The following is an 18474-nucleotide window of genomic DNA, read 5'->3' on the forward strand; positions in this document are numbered from 1 at the left end:
AAAACCCATGCCCAGGGTGCCTGGGTGGCTCAGTCAGTTAAGCAGCTGCCTTCAGCTCGGGTCATGATCCCAGGGTCCTGGGATCAAGCCCCCGCATCAGGCTCTCTGCTCATCGGAGAGCTGCTTCCTCCTCTCCCTCTGCCTGCCTATCTACCTACTTGTGCTCTCTCTCTGTCAAGTAAATAAATAAAAAATCTTCAAGAAAAAAAAGGAAAAACCCATGCCCAATTATACAGGCCCTAACCTAGATAAGGTGTATGCCGGCCACAGGCAGGGCAGGGCAGGGCAAGGCAGAAGTCCGTATCAGAGCTAATAGACTCCTGTACGTTCTGGAACAATCTCTACCATCAGGGCTGCGAGGGACAGTCTACAAAGCATGTTCTCCAGAATCACCCTGACCCAGAGGTCTTCAGACATTGCTTCCCGGAGTCCTGGGAATCTGTGCCTCCCCAAACACCTGTAGAACAAAGGGCAGTGGGCAGCGCGGGGTGGGGAGGGGGAGTGGGGGGGGAGTGTAGCAAGATTCTTGATAACTTGCTGCCAGTTCGACCACAGCAGTTTTGCTACAAAAGCTACGTACTGGGATTCTGATGCTCTAAGAGATCTGAAATACCCAGATCTAAATGCTTTTCAGGAGAGCATGAATAAGTAGCCATGCTGACATGTCCACCCACAACGTACAGAAGAGAACACTGAGGCCCAGTTCCCGACTTGCAGGCCACACGATTTCCAGTGCTTCAGGTTCCCTGTGCAAATCTATCACGTCTCGCTTTTCCTGTCTCCTCCAGGAAACTGATGGTGGTTCATACCTAGAGTCTCATCTTTCTTGCTCTTACCCCTACAGAGCCGCCTGCTTCTGAGCCTGGCTCCTCGGCGGGCTTCCAGAAGCTTGAGGAACTTGTAGAATAGTGAATGAGCCAACATCCACCTCCCTTTACCACGCCCACCCTGCCCCCTGCACCCCAGACACACATGCACTTAGTTCTCCCTCTCCCTACCCATTTGCCCAAAAGTCAGGGAAAGACCAGCGGGGTGGGGGGGGGGTCCCTCCTGGGAACTCCTAATCCACTGCTATCCTGGCTGTGCTGGGACTGTGGACAGAGGATTCCTTGTTCCCAGCGCTTCCTGCCCAGAGATCTCCGTGGGGCCCATGTGCTGGCAGGAAAGAGCCAAATCCCTCCTTTTAACCAGAGCTAAAGGCAACCCTTACCCCCACCAACATGCTCCCAGCTCTGCTTGGCATTATTTACTCTACCTGCCTGAGCGGCTCAGTCCCACCTCCTCCCCACAGCCCCTGCTCCCTAACACACACACACACACACACACACACACACACACAGATACACACACACAACGAGCAAGCGGTCCCCTAGGAGTACAGAGGTGCCTCTGATCTAATAAAAAAACAAAACCCAGAGAGTTCTGGAACAGTAACCTCACAGACCCCTGACAGTCGTGCCTTACTAATAACCTTTGCATATTACTTCATGATTTCCCAATCAGTGTAACTTCATTGGCCCAGCTCGCTCTGCCCTCACCCCGCCAAAGCCATAGAACCCCCAAGCTGGAAAAGGGTTTTGACACACCCCGTGCCAGTGGTTTGCGAATCATCTTGTGCAGAGCCAAGGGAGGGTTCCCTGTCATTATCTGGAGGCTGCTGGGGGCTGAGGAATTCGCCGGTTAGCGTCCCCCACACCTGCCCCAACTTTAACTACACTCCCACGCCTCTGGCCATTTTGTACCCGGAGGTTCTTTGGGGTTCCTTTGAAAAGGGGATTTCCTGCTGGACAGTAGGAGGAAAACAACTCATTTACTCTCACCCCGCCTTCCCCCACTCCCCACCCTGAGAGTATACAGAGGGTCCTGAGGCCCACACAAAGGAACGTAGCCACCCACGGTCACTTAGGAGTCAGTGGCAGAATCAGAACGAAAACACCCTCTCTCGACTCTAAGATGCAGCTAGGAGTGGTTAAGCAGAAGAAAACTGGGGCCGCAGGGCCAGTGGATCCAACTTCCAGGTCCAAGGCCGTCCATCAGTAGCCACGGTGGCACAGACAAGCGATACAGGCAGAGCTCATGGTCCAACGCAGAGGTGCTCAATGAACGTGCATTTTAGCCCCTACCTCAAAATAAGCCAAAACCAGAGAGGACCCTCAGCACAGCCCTGCTTTTTAAACCCACTGGAAATCTGTGGCCTAGACAAACCTTCGGACCTCCCAGCAGTAAAACATCCCCAAATACAGAGCCTGAAGGCCTTCGAAGACCCATCTGTCCACCCCGAGCATAAGAAGGAGACTTGGGCTGTGCCTCTGTAACACTCACCCCTCCTCGGTCCACACCAGCTCCCCGGGGAAAAGCACGTCTGTCAGGCACCTGCAAGGAGGAAACAGCGTTAGCTCCTCCGAAACCAGCCGGAGTCCATGGACCCAGTAAGGAGCTGGAAACCGAGAGGCTGGCATTTAGCTGTCTGAGAAACCTTCGGGAAGTTGCTGAACCTGTTAAGCAGAAAGGGCTGTGTGGCTCTGAGGCAGAGCAAAAGGGAAAGTAACACTTCCGAGGCTGAGGCCGCCAGCGGGGACCAGGGAGGGCCTGGGAGGCCAGGGTAAGGAGTTCAGGCTTAATTCAAACAGCAGTGGGAAATCATCGATTCGCAGGGTAGAGAACAGACTGGAAACGGGCAAGGGTAGCTTGTGGTGTACATATTAGGGGTTCCCGGGGCCCAGACTGGGGTGGTTACAGTAGAGCTAGAAAGAAGTGGATACATTCAAGAGATCCTTAAGAGGTGGTACCTGAAGAATTTGGTGGGGGACTAGATGTGGGGGGAGGAGGGAGAGCAGAGGCCCCCCTACCCCTCCAGCACCTCCTTCCACGTCAGTCCCAGTGATCTCCAGCACCCAAAAAAGAACATACCCTTTGGTCTCTCAACCTGGCCTCTCCTTACCTCAGTTTCCCCATCTATAAAATAAATATGGCTGGACTCAGTGGTCCCTATGTTCTTTTTAGCATGAACATGCTGTTCTGGTCTAATTCACTCACAGATGTTTTAAGGCTTAGATGCACATCCAGCCTCGTACACAACAGGGCAGGAGCATTGGAGGGAGAAACCTCAGGTCCCCTGGGCTCAGAACAGTAAATCTCCACAGGGAAAAAGATGGCTCCACATCACACAGATCACAAGAAGTAGGTAAAAGAGGAAAGTCACTTGGGCCAAGGGCGTAAGCCCCACGGCCTGCTCTCTGCCCCAGCTCCGGAGGCCAGCACGGGCGTCAGGACACGGTCACTTCAGCAGTGACATCAGTCACCCAGCAGCTGACACCCTGCTTCCCCAGCCACTGTTTTCCAGAGCCCGGTGTGAACCACAGGAGGCCAGGTCACAAGCACACCTAGGGAGACCTGCAGGACAGTGGGTAGAAGTTTGGGTTCTGCAGTCACAAAGACCTGGTTTGAATTCTGGCTCCAACTCTCTCTCTCTCTCTCATTCTGAGGCCTGGGGCAAGTCACTTCACTGCTCTTAGGCTTGGTTTCCTCATGAGGCAAGATCGGAGTGACAGTGTCAGCTCCCAGGACTGACAGGAGGATTCAGTGAGATGGTACGTGGAAAGCTCAGCATGTGCCTTATCACAATGACCACAGAGTAGCAGCCTCCACCTAACACAGGTGGAAACTGAGACCCAGAAAGCAAAATGGCTCACTGAAGACTCCTACCGCAAACCAGTCAGGGCAGCGGTGAGGCCCTGAGCTCACATTTGGAACCACTGGGTCAGGCGTGCGCCACTTTGGTTCCTGCTTCTCAGATGAGGAAGTTGAGACTAAGATATTACAAGTGACTCGACCAAGGCCACAGAGAGAATTAATGGGAGAAGAGGGATTGGAACTCAGGCCTCCTTGATGAAAAAGCTCATGGTCTTCCCCGCGGATATCTAGAAAGTAGATGTGTACAGAGAAGCTTCACATTTCAGGGCCCTCTAAACCTGGAACAGGGACAAATGAAAATCTGGGCAGATGGAGAGGGGGAGCAGCAAAGCTACCTTGAGAGGAAACCAGAAGGAGCTGGTGAAACAAAAGCCTCTTTCTCAGAAGCCCTCTCTAGGGATTAGGCAGGAGAGAAGGGGGCTGACAAGCAGGGCCATCATCCTGCGAGGCATGGGCTAAAGGCTGGATGGAAACAAACAGAAACGGACCCAGCCTGGCCACCATCTCGCTGCGTGATCCTAGGCAGGTCACACACACACATACACACATATGCCGTTCTCTGTTTCTTCAACTCAAGAATGAGATGGTTAATCTGAATGGTGTTGAGATCCCCACTTAGAAGAGTCTAATAATAACCATTCCTCCTAAGCTATAGACTCCTGATCTGTCCCTGCTCCTACAACCCCAAAAGGTAGCTTCCTAACGCTGGCTCCAATATTACAATAGGGTTGGGAAGTCCTGCATTTGGCTCTGGCCATATAGCCAGGTCACTTCCCTTCAACAGGCCTTTGGCATCCTCATCTGTAAAATGGGTACATATCTTTGCCTGATCACTGTCAGAACGGGAAGATCCAAGGAGCTACCGCAAAGGCAAGAAATCCCCTGATGCAACCAACAAAGCAACCCTCACCCCAGCCCTCATCCCGTATCCCCAGTCAAGCTCTTTTAACCTTCCCTTTCCCTCTGGCCCATGTCCCCTTCAGACAAACAGAACGAGAGAATTCAAGCTGGTGGACACACCAGCAGTAGCAACAACCCCCACAACAAGTAGTAGTCGTGACCATCACCACTGCCACTGTCTGACTACTGCCCTGTGCCAGGCACTGGGCGAAATCCTGCACTTGGGAGTCTTTCTCACGTGATCCCCTTAATCAAAGACAGAAATCCCACTGGGAATCTAAATTGACAGAGGACAGACTAAATTTATGTGAGTGACTTGTCCAAGGTCACACACAGAGCAAGTGAGGGGCGTGGCCACCCAGATGCAGGCTTTTCATTTGACCCCGGAAATCTTAATCTTATCCTTGAGGCTGTGGGGTTATCCCGGGTAACATTCCACCACAGGGCAGGGCCCAGATCTAGGCGGTGGGGGAAGGGGAGGGTGAGGAATATCTGATCTCCAACCCCCACGCACAGCTGCCCCAAATAATTAGTCTTTATAGTCTTGTATTATTATTATTCAAATATGTCCAACTCCACTCTCTGGCTAGAACAGCACTGTCCAATAGAAACATAATGCAAGCCATATATGTCATTTAAAATTTTCAGTAGTGGGACACCTGGGTGGCTCAGTCAGTTAAGTATCTGACTCTTGATTTCGGCTCAGGTCATGATCTCAGGGTTGTGGGGTCCAGCCCCACAGTTGGCTCTGTGCAGAGTGTGGGCCTGAGTGAGATTCTCTTTCTCTCTCCCTCCCCTTCTTCCCCTCCCTCCCCCTCTCTCTCCTTCCCTCTCAAAAAAAAAAAAAAAAAAAGAATAAAATTTTTAGTAGCTGCATTTTATTTATATTCCGTAGCTCCACTTTATTTTTTTTAAGATTTTATTTATTTGACAGAGAGAGATCACAAGTAGGCTGAGAGGCAGGCAGCAAGAGAGGGGGAAGCAGACTCCCTGCTCAGCAGAGAGTCCGATGTGGGGATCCCAGGACCCTGAGATCATGACCTGAGCTGAAGGCAGAGGCTTTAACCCACTGAGCCACCCAGGTGCCCCAGTAGCTGCATTTTTAAAAGTACAAAGGAATGGGTGAAATTGATTTTTTTTGAAGATTATATTTATTTTATTTGAGAGAGCATCCCTGCGCAGGCAAGCACAAGGTGGGGTGGGGGGGGCGGTAGGGGAGCAGAGGGGGAGGGAGAAGGACAAAGAGACTCTGAACTGAGCCCCAGGCCATAGCAGGGCTCAGGCTCAGGACCCTGAGATGATGACCTGAGCCGAAATCAAGAGACTGATGTCCAACTAACTGAGCCACCCAGACACTCCTAAAATTAATTTTAAAAGTATATTTATTTAGCCCAATACATCCATTTCAATGTGTAGCCAATATACAAAATATTAACATATTTTACATCCTTTTTGTCATACTAGGTCTTCCAGATCTGTCATGTACCTCACATTTAGAGCACCTCTCAGTTCTGATGCCAAATTTTCAGAGGATAGTTAGATCCCCTTAGCCCTTACGACTGAAAGTATGGTCACAAATCTAATCATCTGTGTAGAAGTTTTTGATAACCGAATGGAGTATTCTTTTTAAATTTTAAATTAATTCAAGTCAAATAAGATTAAAAATTCAGTTCCTCAGAGCTCTAGCCATATTTCAAATGCTGGATAGCCACGTGTGGCTAAGCGGCCACTGTACGTACTGAACCTATAGACAGTCAAGTCCTAGAGGGCTGAGCTGGTGGCCACCGTGGCCCACAGTCAGAGCTAGGCCTCCCAAAGTACAGATGAGTCTGGAAAGAATGGCATCTTCTCATTCTGGGAATCCCTACTGAGGCTCATATTAACATCTACCTCTGGCTCCTGTTATGTTCACAGTGATGGTGACAAAGGCATTGGGCACGCCCACTGTTCAGAGTACGAGTGTGGCTCCAAGAGGTGGGCCACCTGCCAAGGTCACCCAGCTTTGACCCCAGGCCTGTCTGACTTGGAAGCCTGGGCTCTGTCCCTAAAGTTTGACAGGGGCCAGGTCTGGGCCTCAGTCTTCTAGAGAAAGAAATAAGCCTTTGCCACTATTCTCACGAACCCTTCCTTCCCTAGTCTAGCACCAGAAAATAACCCAGAACAGGAAACCCAGTGAAGAGGATGAAAGGGAAGGAGGGCAGGAGAAAGGCATGGCAGGGATGCATTAGGCAGTGGTCCCAAGGACAGAGCTTGGGCCACTTGGGACACCATCCCCACTAACCCGCCCCCCATACACACAAAGCAGGAGGCAAACCCAGCAAGGTCCACTGGCTGCTTGCCCTCTGGGTGGGTCCCTGGGGCCAGGAGCCATGCCCTGTCCTGCACCTCCCCCAGGAGCACTCACTCAGAGGCGCTTGGATCAGGGCCAGAGCCATTGCTCACCTCCCAGGGGCACCTCAGCTGGAGTCCAGGGAAAGGGTCCAAGAGGCAGCCTGCCCCCTGGAAGGAGGGGAGGAACAGGCCCCGGAGGCAGATTCCAGAGCAGGGAAAAGGTGGCAGGGAGAGGCCAGAAAACCCAAGTCAGCTCCGCCCCTCTCCTAGGGAGCCCAGCTAGTACTCCGGACACCCACCCCACCGGCCCCACAGGGTGAAACTCTCACCAGCTATTATGTTTAACAATTAACTTTGATTCTTTTCCATGTCAGCAGGAGGCAGACCCAGCAAAAAGTCCCATCTGGGGGTCGAGGGACTTGGAAGACAGGAGAAGAGGAAGGGGCAGGTGTGAAGGGAGAAAGGGGTGATAAGTGAACCCCCTCACTTCCTCCTTCCCCTCCCGTCCTACCAATGTGGAAAGCCTTCACGTTAAGGCCTTAGTTCCATAAGGTCAGGAGCCAGACCTGGCACATAGTAGGTGCTCGATAAATATTTTTAGTTAACAAACAAGGGGGCAGGGTGAACTAGACTAAAACAGGCCAGCTAGATGGGCAGACTGATGAAGTCCAGGGGACACAAGGTGGCTTCTCCAGGGCGGGCACCTCCCTGACCCCTTTGACTCCAGGCCCTCCCTGAGACCGAACTGGACTGAGGACTGGGGCCACAGCCACCCAGGGCATGCCAGGGGCGCAGCTTTGAAGGAAGGTCCCCTAGCCCCTGCTCTGCTCTTCTTAGCTGGGACCTTTGGGGCACTCACCCTTTCCCCCATAAACTTAGGGTGACACATGGATGCAGGGCTGTCCAGGTCCAGGCCCACAGATGCTGCGGTGCTCCGGGCACTGTATTACCATCGTGTCTCCTGTTACTTGGCAACAGCCTCCTCTTCTTAGGCCACCCTCTAAATTCCGCCATCCCCCAATATTCCCCTGACTCCCACCTATGTGGTCCTTTTTCCTTTCCGGGAAGGAAAGCCCAGAATAATGACGGCTCCGACCCACTCACGTCCCACTCACCTGGGATCACACACACACGCTGGCAACAGCTTGTTATCAACATGACATCTGCTTGTCATTCACACCCCTCCTCAGGTTCCTTGGCCCCCTCCTCCCCCTCTCTCCCCCACCCCAATGCAGGCCCAAGGTCCACAGCCCACCTGGGGCTGACGCTGACCTCACTGTGGCCACTTCAGCTGGTGTTCTCGGGTGGGGGCTCCCCCTTCTGGGCCTCTGCTTCCCATCTGTGTAATGTGGGGATGAAGAGGGTGGATTAAGAGATTGCTTCTCCTGCTGGCCAGATCTGGTGTTTAGAGATACTGACATTTCTGGGATCAATTTGCCCTTTACCTTCAGACACACCAGAGTGCATATCTTGACCTTGGCCAGGTAAACAGGCAGCCCTGTTGTTATGGGACAGATTCCAAGGGGGGGCCTACAGAGGCCTGGGACTACAGCCCACCCCAGACCATTCTCAGCTCAAGCCCAGATAGATGGAAAAAGCCCCCCTCCATCCCCACTCTCTGGTCCCCAATACCTCCACCATAAAACCCTACCCTTCCAGTCTTCTCTCTCTGGCTCTCAGTAGTGGCAGCATGAGCCATCAAGCCCCCAAATTCTTGGCAAAACAGAGCTTGATGCCGCCCCTACATCGGGGCGGGGGTAGGGGGTTGCTAACCCCAAGCCCCTTCTGTGTGGAGGTTCTGGAGCTGCATCTGCATCCACTCTGCTCTCCCCTGGGTCCTTCTGGCAACTTCAAGTATGCCCTCCACCTTCCCACCTCCGGCCTGGACCTCCCCTCCTTTACCTCCACAGGGAACACCCATCTACACAGATTACAGAGTCTGCGCTGATCTCTCCCTCCTCCACTCGCTCTGCCATGTTTCTGCCAGATGCTACTCCTTGTGGGAGAGTCTTACTGCCTCTACTTGACCTTAGAACTCTGGAGACCAAGAGACTCTTGCCATGATTTTTCTGTCCCTCACTCTCTCCCCCCAGAGCGGTGCTCCAACCATAACAGGTGTCTGCTGAAACAATGATAATCACCATTAACTGAAAAATAATGAGTTATAATCGTATATTGAGCATTTATTCTTTACAGTGCTCAGATCTCGTTAATCCTCCCAAACCCTCAAAAGACTTGTTATCCTTAGCCCTTTGGTTTAACCTGAGGAAAGAAGAATGTGAACTAGGCAACAGGAAACCCGGCTTCTAGAACTACAAATCACAGCTATAGGGCAGCTATCCTGCCCAGCCCCCCATTTTACAGCAGGGAAAACTGAGGCCCAAACATGGGAAGGAAGTGGCCCACAGTCTCTAAGCATCTTCACTTAAAACCAGCAATGTGCTGGGGGGTAGGAGAGATCTGCCTGCACCTCCTGACTCTGTCATGAACTCCCAGTGACCCTTCTCCAGTCATTAGGCTCCCACTCTATAAAACAACCCTAAAGACGGCTCGTGACTCAAGAACACCCATGGTGCCTATGGAGCCTTTCCCAAGATCAAGGCATACTCTCACAACTGTGCATTACAGCTTCAGAAGTTCATGAACACTTGAGACCAACATTCTCCAAGGGCAATCTGAGAACCCTTGGTGTCACAGTCACCTTGACAAGGAACCTGTTAAAACAGGTTGATTCCAAGTCCCCACCATGGATCCCACCCTCCCAGGAAGCAGCTGAGTTTGAATCTCTGGGTGAATATTGGAAGATGGCATTTTTTTTTTTTTAAAGCAAGCTCTATTTTGCTACTTCTGGGGGAGCACATTTTGAGAAGCCCTGCCTTAGAGAAACCTCGGAAGCTGAGCTACTCTCCTTTTAGCTGTTGCACATATTGAACTTCTGCTTCCTCGCCTATGAGAGGGCTTGGTGGCTCCAAGGCTTAAAGCCACTGTTCATTAATCAAAGTTCCTTCTGGTTGAGGCACCTGCTCAAGCTGACCATGGTCACGGTCATGGTCATGATGGGGGTGGGTAGAGGCCCAGCAAGCTGACCGCAGCTGCCCAGGTTTGGAAGTGACATCCTGAGATCAAGCAGCCCTACCTAGAAGAGAGTCTGGGCTCCAGGGCTGAACTTGGGCCAAGAGGTTCCCTATCAGCCCCAGCCTGGAGGCTCCTTTCCTCTCTCCAGACTGTCTTGCTCTGGCTCTTAGCCAGCTCTGGCTTCCTTCCTTTTCCTTTCTAGCATGAATGTTCTCCAAATCTGAGCTTCCTGGCTCCAGCCTCTGCTTCCCTCCCCTCCACATCACAGAGCCTGATAGAGGATCTCCAGGCATCCTTTCAAGGAGACAAAGCTATCATTCTTTGCAGATAATAAGCTTCTTTACCTAGAAGACTCATGATAATCAATGAAAAACTAAGGTGATCAATGACCACACAGTATCACGGGGGAAAAAAGTCAAGCACCTACAGACCTGCCTGATGCAGGTCTGTCCCACAGGTGGGCACCACCTAGAACCAGATGGGCTCAGAGGCCAGGCCAGCCCCAGGGTTGACACTTTAGGAAGGCCATCCCTGAATGAAGTGACCACGCAGGCTGGGAGGCAGGAGACCTGGACTGGAGACCCTGCTCTCTGAGCTAAGAATTTGTTCACTGAATTTGAGCAGGTGCACATCTTCTGTGAACACTCTTGACTGTCCCATCCAGGGCAGTATGGGAATGATTCGGGAGTACCCATGGGCTTTGGATAGATCTAGATTTAAACCCCAGCTGTGCCACTTGCTGGCGGAGGGCTGGGTAGGCCTTGGGCAAGTTATTTAACCTCCTTTAATAAAATGGGGATCTAATCTCTGCCTCACTGGGTAGTTGCAAGGATTAACAGACATAAGGCATGTAACGCGCTTAGCACGGGGCCTGGCACATGGTAAGCCAATAACGTAAGTGGCTGTTTATCAGTCACCGGAACGAGCCTCTGAAGAGAAAGACTCCAGGCTTCCTAATGCATAAGTGGCCCCAAGCAACCCCAAAACCACGCCCCTTGCACTGGGTCTGGAGGCTTTATCTTTAGACCTCTAATCTGGAGAGACTATGAGGAGAGGGGGAGGGGGAGGCAGGACAGGGGAGTGAGAGAAAATAAAAGGAGGGAGGAGGGTAAGGAAAATCAAGGGGTGAAGAGAGGCCTGGCTCCCCCAGTTTGGGGAAAAAGAAGATGACTTCAGGGCAATTGCCAAGACAGGATAAGCCTTCTCTCCTTTCCAGAGCCTTCCCTACGCCTGCCAGGACAAGGCTTAGAGGGACACAGCCTGCAGAGAAGCACAGCCCTGGCTGTCAATGGGGACATTGAAGCCTTGGGTTACCTCCAGGCTCTGGCTCCCCACGTTGCTGCTGCCCGCCTGCCTGCGGTGGCCTCCGCCCTGCTGGAGCAAGCAGAGATGGCCCGAGCCAGGCGGAGGACAAAGAACCTGTCCATTCAGCCCGTAGAGGCACTGCCTGCTCACTCGGGCCTCCGAGAGCCCCCTCTGACCCTGACTCAGCAAGACTCTTCCCGCAGGCTCCCATCTGAGCCCGGCACATGGCCCTCTCCAGGCCTCCACCTGCCCCACAATCCTGCGCCTGGGGCCAACATTGCAACTGGGGTGTGGGGGGCCTAGTGCCATTCAGACCACAAACAAGAGCCACAGGCCAGGCAAGGTGTGACCAGCTGTGTGACCTTCGGGGTGTCACTTTCTCTCAGAGCACATTTCCCTTCTTTGGCTAATGAGGGCAACGAAGAGTAGGGACCATTGCTAAGGTCCTCCTCACGGAGAGCAGCTGTGCTTCGAGGGATCCCTGCGAGCACACGAGGGGCGGGGGGGGGGGGGGGGGGGGAGGGCGGTGGAGACAGAGGACTTGCCCCGGGAGAGGAGTGGGCTGGGCCGGGCGTTCTGGGAATGCAGTGCACTTGGCAATGGCCAAGGCTTATTATGCTGATGACGATTATCAGTGAAAAGCCCAGCAACAAACTCTGAAGCAACTTACAAAGAGCTTTCTCCTTCTGCCCTGGGACTCACAGCCTGGTGAAGTAGATAGAGCCGGTGATGCTTATTCACATCGGGCAGATGAGGAAGTGAACCAAGAGCTGAGGGACGCATCCCAGCTGTGAAGTGCAGGGCAGGGGGCACTGGAGAGGAAGTGATCATTCTGGGCTGCCGACTAGGGCCACCACCGGGCTTGCTCACACCTGTCATCCAGACCACGTGTGACCACCGCAGCCAGCCACTGCAGAGGCTACTGTCCCCATTTCACAGGAGAGGCAACTGAGGCTGAGAACAAGTAACTCGCTTCTTCTGAGCTCCTGCTGCTCCGTCGCAAAGTCTGGATTTGCACCCGGGCTTGCAGGACTCCAGATTTGCACTCTTTGCCATCTTCCTGAATGTACTGGGTTGAAAGGTGTCCCCTGCCTGCCAAATTCATGTCTACTTAGAACCTCAGAATGTGAGCTTATTTGGAAAAAGTCTTTGCAGATGTAATTAGTTAAAATAAAATGAGGTCACACTGGATTCGGGTGGGTCCCAAATCCGATATGACTGGTGTCCTTACAAGAAGAGGAGATGACACAAGACACACAGGGAGAAAGGGGGAGAAAAGTACGTGACAACAGAGGCAGAGGCAGCCACAGACCAAGGAACACCAAGGATTGGGGGCAACCAGCAGGAGCGACGAGAGAGGCGTAGGACGACAGACTCCTCCACAGAACCCTCAGAAGGAACCAACCTTGCTGACACACCTTGATTTCTGACTTCTGTCTCCAGAACTGTGAGGGAATAAATGACTGCTTTTTTAAGCCACCCAGATCGCAGTACTCCGTTAAATGGCCCTGGCAAAGTCATACACTGCGACTCCACCGGGCCACAGAGCCAGGATTCTTGCTTTCAGATTCCCACTCACGAGGTAGCCTTGGAGGTTAGGGGTCTGAGGGCCTGTGAGAGGTCACTCTTATCTCTCCTTTGCCTCCCTGACCCCAGCTGGCCTCAAGTCCACCACCTGTGCTTCTCATTCTATGTCTCTAACCACCCCCTGAGCCCAGTTTCCAAGTCAACAGAGCCCCCTCCCCTACCCAGGCCGTCCTCTTATCACCACCTGGAGAGCTGTGTTTTTGAAATGCAAATCTGATTCTTCCCAGGCTAGCTTAATCCTCTTCCCTAGCTCCCCACCACCTGTAGAACTCCAGCTCGTCAGCCCGGCCCTGATCTGGCCCCGGACTTCCTCTCCCGCCTTACTTCTGGCCAATCACCCCACCTGTCCCCACCACTCATCACCTGCAGCTCCAACCACATAGAACTATTCAAAATTCCCCTAATTCCCCTCATCAGCCCTGGTACCTTTGCACATGCTGCCCTAACTACCCGGAAGATAAATCCAGCCCAAACACCATCTCTTTTCTTTGTAAAGCCTCTTCCTCCCTGAACACCCTCATTCGGATACCTTGTATACCGCACATGTCTGCCCCTACACCCAGCCCGTGAACACTGTGGGATTCATTGCCGTTTCTGGAGGCCTAGGCATTCAAGAGCCAACTGAATTGCCAAGTAGCCATAATAGTAACAATTGCTCACACTTAGCAAATGGTTACTATGTGTGAGGCATTCCATGTATGTCATCTCATTTCATTTTCAGAACAATCCTATGGAACAGTTACTATCATTCGTCCTGTTTTACAGGAGAGGAGCTGAAGAGATGAATTCCCTTGCCCAAGTCCACCCAATGAGCACGGGGCAATGTCTGGATGACTCTAGAGCCGGGGCTTGTAACCAGTATTAGGTACACCATCCATCCTAATACCCTCATTTTACAGAAGAGGAAACAAGCAAAAAAAAAAAAAAAAGGGGGGGGGGGGAAGTGACTCGCCCACAAACAAGGCACAGACCCAGATCTTTAGAATCCTTATCCAGTGTTCTTTCTCTTCTCTTTCTTGCAGGATCCTATTCCAGGAGGACACAGATGACTTGCTAGGCTGTATGTCCTAAAGAGCTTTCTCCTGCCTCCCCTAGAGCACAGCCAGGCACTGGCCCAGACCGACCATGGGGGTGCATTGATGGCCAGGAGATGAAGCAGTAAATAAGACAGATAAATATACTTCTGGGGTGCCCAGGTGGCTCAGTGGGTTAAAGCCTCTGCCTTCAGCTCAAGTCATGATCTCTGGGTCCTGGGATCATCTCTGCTCAGCAGGGAGCCTGCTTCCCTTCCTCTCCCCCTGCCTGCCTCTCTGCCTACTTGTGATCTCTTTCAAATAAATAAATAAAATTTTTTTTAGAAGATTTTTTTTTAAAAGTGTGAGGTCTGCTTTGGTATTACAGTGTCAGGGCTGGAGAGGACACTTTGGGTGTCACTTAGTACCATCTCCCATTATATAAAGTCATCCACTTCAACAAATTTAGTGAACACCAATCATAAGCTGGGCACTGTGTGGGGGCACTAGAAAGAATGATAAGCAAGTTCCTGCCCAGATAGTATCCACACTTCAGTGAGGGGAGATGGACAAACAACTAACAAGTTCAAGTATAACTACAAATTCCCATAAGCACTGTGGACTCCAGGGAGCTCTAAGAACATGTAACAAGAAAAACTTATTCTAGGGAGCTGGAGAAGGCGCCCTTGAGCAAGTCACTCTTGAGCTGAAATCTGAAGAATGTGAATTAATCAAGGTAAGAAGCAAGGGACAAGTGTGCTAGACAGAAGGAACAGCATGTGCAAAATCCCAAAGGCCAGAGAGCTCACGGTGCGTGGATGATCTGGAAGAAGGCTGGAATAGCTGGTTTCCAGAGGAGGGGGCAGGGACTAGATCCTGTAGGTCTTATAGGTCAAAGTAAGGAGTGGTGAACTGAGCAGAGGAGGGAAACCCGTCGCTCAAAACCTGGCCAAGACCAGACACTGTCATTGAGTTATTACATTATTCGGTGAAGGAGCGATTTGTCCAAGATCACAGGAAAGACCTGAGACTTGAAACCAGAACTCCCACTCCCAGACTAGGGCTGCATGGCTATGTCAGTATGATGGGCAGTGGGTCCCAGTGTTTCAACCTATAGGAGGTTCCAGTTTCTTTTTGGCACCTCTCTTGAGCTCAAGGGCAAGAGAATCACCTGTGTTTGTTAACACACAGACTGCTGGGCTCCACCCCCAGAGTTATTATTGATTCAGTAGGTCTGACTGGAGCCCCCAATATTTGCATTTCTAACAAGATCCCAGGGGACCATGCTGCTGGTGGTAGGATGACCAGACTTTGAGAAATGCCACTCTAGATCAGAGTGTATGGGGGCAAAGGGGCACGGCCAGGATCCTTGGGGGCTAGAAAGGTAGATTCCTAAATCTGGGTAACCATGAGCTCTGGGATTCCAAAGGAGTCTCAGAATCTACCTACTAGCTGCTCAGCCAAGGGAAACTGAGGCTTGGGGGGTTTAGACTCCTACACAAGAAGCAATACAAATGTGCTGAGCAAACAGATAAACACAAAAGGGTTTGACCAAAGTCCAAAGGAGACCCCTGGAGACTCCAGGGCTCCTGAGCTCCATGCCAGAGTCTCTCCTTTCTTGGGAAAGGGAGAATCAGGGAAGGGGACAGCAAGCTCAGCTTTCCCCAGCTTCTGCTGCCAGAAACATTTTCAGAATTGCAGAAATCTGCTCTTGGCCCCCAATCCTATCACCCATCCACCCTCCTTCCTTTTACATTCCCAGCTCCCTCCCTTTACACTCCAAATCCTGTGCACTTTATCCTGGCAAGCCAAGCAGCAGAGGGGGAGGTGAAGTAATAGGGAGGAAAAACTGGAAGTGGAGGAAGAATTCTTGTACTTGGATGTCCTTCTTCCAGAACAATTCCTTCGTCCTAGAAGAGTCTCAGTTTCTTTCCATCCTTGCATCCGGTCTACCCCCAACCTACCCACATTTCAGTACTAGCATCTGAAACCCACAAAACCAAGGGCTAAATTTCCAAACCACATTTTCACCCAGTTTTTCTATATTAGAGTGGCCCTGGACAAAATTTTTCTCTCCTATACTAGTTGGCAACAAAATGCCACTTCTCTTGCAAACCCACATGCACAGACTCACTAATATACAAACAGCTATATATACATAAAAACAAATAAAACTTATAAAAACACATACAGATATACATCAAAATACATTATTCATTGTTCACTCATAAAAACATACCTATGCACCCAAACATACAAGAAAAACACAGAGAGACACACATGCAGACAGACCGCAAATCTAGGAACGCAGGCAGGGCGGCAGTGCATGGGGACAGGGGTACACACACACCCAGAGATCTCCCATCACAGTAGGGGTCTCCTGAGGGGTGGGGGTATTCCTGCATGGGCTCTGGCCCTTTAGGAGAGTGGTCCTCCCTCCTTTCAGGGCACCTAAGGTGCGGCTCTAGCCCTGAAAGCTAGAGACGGTGAGGGTGGGAGTGAGGCTGACCTGGCCAAGCCCAGTCGGACTCTGGGCCACTGTCCCTGCGCAGCAACAGGAAATGGATCCCTGAACCGCCTGGGTCACCAGCCTGAGGACCGCTGTTGCCTCCACCACCACCCCACACCCACATGCACACACACGCACACGCGTGCCCACACACACACGGGCTTCAGGCAGGACACGCCCTCCACTCCCGCTTGGCCCCGGAGCTCGGGCTGCACCCGCAGCCCAGCTCCTTCTGTCCCCTGGGGTGTGGCCGCCCACCTGCCAGCGGAGACTCTCCGCCTGGCGGGGACCCTCCCGCCACCGCGGCCACCCACCACCCTGACCAGGTGTCCAGTTCCCCGGGACTACAGCGCCTCGGCCGCCGCCTCCACCCCTTCCTCCCGGCAGTGCGGAGACAAAGCCGCGCACACGCACACGGGGGCTACGCGGGTGCACACCCGCCCTCACACGCGCACACACGGGGAATCACACTGGCGCTCACACGGCGACACACGCACACGCGCACACACACCGCCACAGGCTCCAGCCACAAGCGAAGGCACTGGCACACACCCTCATCCAGATGTACACACACTCAGCTACATATTCGGACACACCCTCTAATAGACACATTCACGAAGAGACACACGCAGACACACACACCCTCACCCAGATACACACACACCACCCAGTCCAGACGCACGGAGACCCACAGCGCACACCCCTCACACACACACAGATGCACACCCAGCGCACACGCGCGCGCGTACACACACAGCAACCACAACCACTTGCACAGACCCACGGGCACACGCGCGCTCACACCCAACACTCGGAGATGTGGACCCCCCACACGTACCGGCGCCAGAACCGAGACTCACCAACAGAGGCCCGGGGCTTGGGACTGGGGCGCCCGCCCCCCGCCCCTCGGCGTCCAGCCACCCCCCACCCCCCGCCCCTCGCCTCCAGGAGCCGGTCCGCCGGCCTGTCAGTGCTCGAGGACCGGGGACCGGACCCGGAACCCTCGGCGATTACCTCGCACACAGACACACACGACAGCAGACGCGGCGGGGTCCGCGGGGGCCCGGAGGAGGGCGGCGCGGGCGGCTAACCTGGCAGCGGCTGCGCGGCTTCCGGGCGCTGTAGGTCCTCGGTCCGTGCGTCCGGCGGCCGCCCGGGCGGGCTCCGAGGCGCACACGAGCTGCGCAGAAATGCCCCGCTCGCTCGCTCGCTCGCTCGCTCCCTCTCTCCCTCCCACGGCGCCCAGCCCCCTCCCCGCCCGCCCCCCACACCGGGCTCCCCCCTCCGCCCCGCCCCGGCCGGCTGCCCCCGAGGAGGCGGCGGCAATCCCGGCCGCCCCAGCCGCCACCGGCGAGCTAGCGAGCAGCCGCGCCGAGCCGCGAGCAGCCGGGGTAGCGCCGCCGCCGCCACAGCCGCGGGAGCCGCCGGAGCCGCCGGGGCCGCGCGTCGGGAGGAGCCGCGCCGGCCCCCGGGGAGGGGAGGGGAGGAGGGGGCTGAGCCCCGCGAGCCCGCCTGGCGCCCGCGGCCCGCCGCCCGCTTCCCCACGTGGGCCCCGCGCCTGGCGCCTACCTGAGCCGCCGCGGAGCCCCGAGGCCGGAGCCGAGCGGCGGGGCGACCGACAGGAGACCCCACCCCGGCCTCTTCGCCCTCCCTGTCCCAGCCCGGTGGGGTCGCGCCCCGCCCCCGCCTCCTCCCTGGTCCCCGCCAGTGCCGACCTGGGTTTTCCTGGCTAAGACGCCTCGGCTCCCGGCCCGGTGCCCCGGGCTAACCCCACGGCCCGGCGCCCTGCTCGCCTGCCTCCTCTACCTCCAGCCGGGACCTGGCCGACGCCCACCCGCCTCCTCGCCGCGCTCCCATTGTTCCCGCAGCCCGAGCTTGCGGAAGATCCCGCGGCGCCTTCCAGCCCTCTCCCCATGGCAATACCTCTGGACCCTCTGGGGGGCCTTCCAAGGACTGGCCCCTGGCTCTGGGACCCCCCGACGCCCACCCTCCACAGGCGCACGACCAGAGCAAAGAGCTTTTCTAAATTAGGGTTATAACCACCAGCCCTTACAGGCTCTC

At 54.0% G+C, this 18474-nt stretch overlaps 1 protein-coding gene across 16 annotated transcripts in view; it reads right to left on the reverse strand.

Moving 5' to 3' along the window:
• LOC116862730 (band 4.1-like protein 1) overlaps positions 1-17634 on the reverse strand; it is a 119317-nt gene extending 101683 nt beyond the window's left edge. For 4 of the 16 annotated variants that reach the window (XM_032850107.1, XM_032850105.1, XM_032850103.1 and 1 more), the window contains exons 1-2: positions 17505-17632; positions 2323-2373 (exon numbers count right to left, since the gene is read on the reverse strand). The gene's annotated coding sequence lies outside the window, so the exon portion shown is untranslated. Of the gene's footprint in view, positions 1-2322; positions 2374-17504 lie in introns of all 16 variants that reach the window. The other 12 variants (XM_032850115.1, XM_032850117.1, XM_032850113.1 and 9 more) reach the window with 6 other exon arrangements.
• Positions 17635-18474: the final 840 nt, after the last annotated feature.

Source organism: Lontra canadensis, unplaced genomic scaffold, assembly GCF_010015895.1.
Source record: "Lontra canadensis isolate GAN:19392208 unplaced genomic scaffold, GSC_riverotter_1.0 scaffold312, whole genome shotgun sequence".
In the NCBI taxonomy this organism is placed as follows: domain Eukaryota; kingdom Metazoa; phylum Chordata; class Mammalia; order Carnivora; family Mustelidae; genus Lontra; species Lontra canadensis.